This window comes from Chenopodium album, chromosome 11, assembly GCF_948465745.1.
Source record: "Chenopodium album chromosome 11, dcCheAlbu1.1, whole genome shotgun sequence".
Lineage (NCBI taxonomy): Eukaryota > Viridiplantae > Streptophyta > Magnoliopsida > Caryophyllales > Amaranthaceae > Chenopodium > Chenopodium album.
In genome coordinates, this window is record NC_137844.1 from 29,866,444 (window position 1) to 29,871,185 (window position 4,742).

General features: G+C 36.2%; 1 pseudogene; it reads right to left on the reverse strand.

Moving 5' to 3' along the window:
• Positions 1 to 370: 370 nt before the first annotated feature.
• LOC145566507 (wall-associated receptor kinase-like 20 pseudogene) lies at positions 371 to 2,986 on the reverse strand (annotated as a pseudogene).
• Positions 2,987 to 4,742: the final 1,756 nt, after the last annotated feature.

Consider the following 4,742-nt stretch of genomic DNA (forward strand, 5'->3'; position numbering starts at 1 on the left):
TGTTTGATTGAATGTGGATTTTAAGCACTCCCGACATTAAACACTCAACCCGACCAATAATGACTGTGAAAGGTTGTTTATCATCGGGTTTGGTTTTAGGGAGACATTTTTAGGTGTCTACAACTACACATAGTAATCACTTTTGGTTAATGTAGTAGAGGCAACTTATGGGATTAAGACTTTCATTATATTGATTGATGAAGGTGCTTTACATAGTATTTTCTTTCTGTTGCTGATCCAACTCCGTGACTAGTTCTGGTTCTTTTGGATAAGAGATAGAATGATATTCTAAAACAAAATTCAAATACAAATTTGATAATTATATTATTCGAAACACTATAATCCACACAGTGCTGCAGCAAATATGCATTCAAGGAACAATATTAATTCCATCTGTTTTAGAGTCTTTATTTGGCTCTTGGGAAATGATACTAATGATGTATTCAAGTTCCTCTGTAACTTCTCTCATAGAAGGTCGATTTTTCCGTTGTTCATCCACACATGCTACAGCAAGAAGACCGAATGCTTTCATAGTTTCCAGTTCTTGATTGTTGGCCTGCTTTGTAAGTCCTGCATCAACGGCATCAAACAGTTTCTCTTTGTCTGCCAAATTAGTTACATAAACAGCAAGGTTCACATCATCTTCCCTGTTAAAATCTATAGCCTTCTTGGAAGTAAGGAGCTCTAATAGAACAACCCCAAAACTGTAAACATCACTTCTATCAGTTAATTGGTAATTCTGATAGTATTCTGGATCAAGGTAACCAAGTGTTCCTTGAGCACAGGTAGATATATGGGTTGCCTCAGTGTCGACCAGCCTTGAGAGGCCGAAATCTGAAACTTTGGAATCAAGTTTTTCGTCTAATAGTATGTTACTTGATTTGATATCCCGGTGGAAAATGGGTGGCACAGCAGAGAAATGGAGGTATGCAAGACCATCAGCTGTTTGCTTAGCAATGAAGAGTCTCCTTTGCCAAGTAAGGGTCCCCCATTCGTTGGAGTAGCGCCCATGTAGGTGCTCAAAGAGTGTTCCGTTAGGAACATACTCATACACCAATACTGGCATATCTAGGTCAAGACAGCAGCCAAGCAATCTGACAAGACTCCGATGATTTACTTGGCAAAGGATGCAGACTTCATTTAGGACTTGGTCCATTCCTAGAGTCTTTCCCGGCTTTGCTTTTTTAATTGCAGCTAGTGTTCCATCGTCTAAATTACCCTTATAGACTTCCCCAAATCCACCTACACCAAGAAGATTTTCCTTGGAGAAGTTGTTTGATGATCTCCTCATCTCTTTACCAGAGAATAATTTAGCAGCCTTCCCATGGTTGTGGGTATTTAATACTTCTTCACGTTGCCCGACCAATCTACGATGAGCTTCTCTTTTGATGTGCTTCTTATGCTGCTGAACTAGTACAAAAAATATTATGATGATAGCGATTCCACATGCTGCAAATATTAAACCTGAAGCAATAACATTCCGCACATAATCGTAAATATGAATTCACTGCAGAATTGAGAGTTGAAGTAGGGAGAGGAGAGGTGGTGGTTGTAGGAGAATAATTATGTACCGTGATAAATTTTCTTTCGGTTTATGTGATGAGGACAATCTCTTTTCTTACACTTCCTGACTGAAATAGCAATGTGACCTGGTGTTATTCATATCATTTAAGCAATAGAGATAGCTTAACAGAGAAGCTAGTAGTAAATCACCAGTTCATGAAGAAGTTTTGAAGATGCTCCGGAAAAACCGAAATATTGTTGAAACTATTAGCCAATGACTGTTCATTATGACTGTTTCCTCTTTATGTTATGAAAATCATTATGACCGTTTCCTGTTTATGTTATGATAAAATCATTCTAGATTACTGGTTGTTCCCTAATGTTTCGTATTAATCTGCAAAATACTACGGAGTAATGTCTTATTCAAGGGTTTTTGTTTGAAGAGCCAACACCATCAAATAAGCAATTCTTGGGGGAATAAATCGCATCTACAGAATGTGTTGTGGTAAACATAAGTTGTTTTCATAAATATGTATCTAAAATAAAATATGAAAGAAAAATGATGCAGCAAAATTACTCCTTTTCATTCGAAAGTTCAGGTCTAATCTTCTTTTAACTGAGAAAAAATGAAACTGTATTTTAACCGATTTTTCTTTTCCCGAAATTTAAGTTACTTACCATCACAAGTTCCATTAATCAGATTCCATCGAAATCCTTTATTGCAGAAACACCTCTTCTTTGATCCTGCAACAACACGATCAGGCAAACATGTTGAATTTTCCAATCCATGGCAATCTAAAGACGATGTGCAGAGAGGTTCAACAGGTTCATCCCATTGTATCTGGACCCCAGATTCTGCCAACTTTTTTACAGGTAAAGTGGGATCCAATCTAACAAAGCTCTCATATGATGTACAACCAGTCAAACCAGTGTCTGAAATGTCAAGTCTGTAGGCTGTTTTGGAACCCCCAGTTGTGTATGAGCAACAAGGTAAACCTTTGCACCTTGTATTCTTGTAAGCATTGCACAGACTGCCTGACGTGCAATCCATTGACGATAATTTCACAGTTGAATTCGTGCAGTTCATCATCAGAACAGTATTACTGTTACTAATACTAAAGGGCAGGCTTTGGTTAAGCCAGATTCCCCCAGATTTTAAGTCCAGTCTTGCACACCTATTTTGGTAGTACTCCTGTGGACGTATGGTTAGTCGTTGGGTCTTTGGGGAAATGGAGGTGATAAGATACGATGATCCATTGAGAGTGTCAAGCCATAGCTTTCCTGTGGTGCACTGTACTTTATACAATTGGTCACCACAACTTTGTGAAATGCTAAGAGGATAAGGTACTGTAATTTTCCCACAATTTGGACACGAGTTTTTGGCTTCCACTTCTCGAGTAATAGAAATATCCGAAAAAAGAAATATTGTAACTACTAGATGCAAAAATAACAGCTGTCTATAATTCTTCTCTGCATCCATCATCTGTGTTACAGTATCAACGGAGTGCTGAAAAATATTATACTGTTTCTTCCGAGGTCGTCATTTGAGATGTAAAACATGTTACAGTATGTTTTACTTTTTTTGGTGGATATTCTATGATTATTCTGTGTTTAGGCATTGTCAAAGGTGCTCGTTCGACTGATGGAGTTCAGACAAACAGATCTTGTTTTTCCAATTTGAAGTTTACATATCTAAGGTATCAGGATCAGAAATTAAATTTTTACTAGTGTGATTAAATAAATAGTACATAGGGATTAGGAATCCAGAATCCTATTAATAACAGATTAGCTGTATCTTCCTAGGTATTAGTATTGATATATCCTTGGTATCATGATACGTATTAGATATAATTAAAATTTATTCTACAAAGGAACAAGGTTATCACCGATGCTTGTTGATCAAATCCATGTCTTGGTTTTTGTTGTATTTTCATCTTCACATTGAAATCAAAATTAATGCATAATATATTGTCCGAGGATTAGTTCTTGCCTTGGTACTAGCATACATTCTTACAGCTTCAATGTGTTTCTCTCGTTTAAAGAAAAGTTGTGACCCCAAGAATCTACTGTATGTTGGCCATTTCGTTCATCTTCTTTTTAACCAAGTAAAGTTTTGGATCACGAGACACGTTGGAAGCTCCATGTCCTATGGGTGCAGGGGTGAGAACTAGCATTATTCCTGTAACCCAGGACTAAAATACTTTGTTATAACTCTACATAAGACAGCATAATTTTTGACAGTTCAAAAAGATTTGCACTCCCATTAAAAGAGAGCTTCTGTCTGCTTATGCTAACAAGATTTTGATTGTTAGCTTAAACTGCAAAACGTAAACAAATGTATAACAGATGACGGGATAAATTAAACGTGTTCAGTCCCTTTGTCTGGAGCTAATGATCGAGGAACCCTTTTTAATGTTAAGATATTATACTGAAATTAAATATGTTTTTGACAAAAAAATAATTCAATTATTTCAAGAACCTTGATTTAATTCTAAAATACTCTATATAATCGGGCGAATCGTAAATGCTTCCCAACAATCAATATGTTACATGCTAACAACATATTAAATTTTGCATATTGTATATTGAATTTCAGAGTAATCTTTATATCTTGAAATCAGAGAAAAACCACTGTGTATATATCTGTTGAGCTATTTTATGTTGAGAGTTATATCAAGTATGAGCATTATACGCTTGATTTTGTTTCAGTAACATCGGAACGCATTACCATGTTCAGTGGAATTTCAAGATCCAAGGCTAATTAACCTTTTTTTTTTTAAGACTTTCCCTTTTCTTGTAATACACTAACCAATGAAATCTTACTTTCAAAGTACAAGTATTTGGATGAGTGAAGGTATTCTAGTTTAAATTTATGCATTGTGAATGTTGTTTATGCCAAATTTCGCCCAAGAGTGACCTAATGCTGGGACGTTGACGGCTAGAAAATCAACTATGAATAAAGATGAAATCTGAAGTAAAGAACAATAAAAACACAAGGTGTTTTAATGACGCATAAAACCCGAATGCGGGAAAAACTGTGGGTGGGCAAGACCACCGTTTCACTATGAATATCTTTGAGTACACTTAGTATGAGAGCTATTAGATGAGAGTAGAGTGCGTACGAATTGTGTGTCTACTGAGTACAAGCGCTATGCTATTTATAATACTAACTAAGATGCCTAACCCTAGGCAATAATGTCGTTTGGAGCAGCTAACAACTTCCCTAAAATATCGGACAG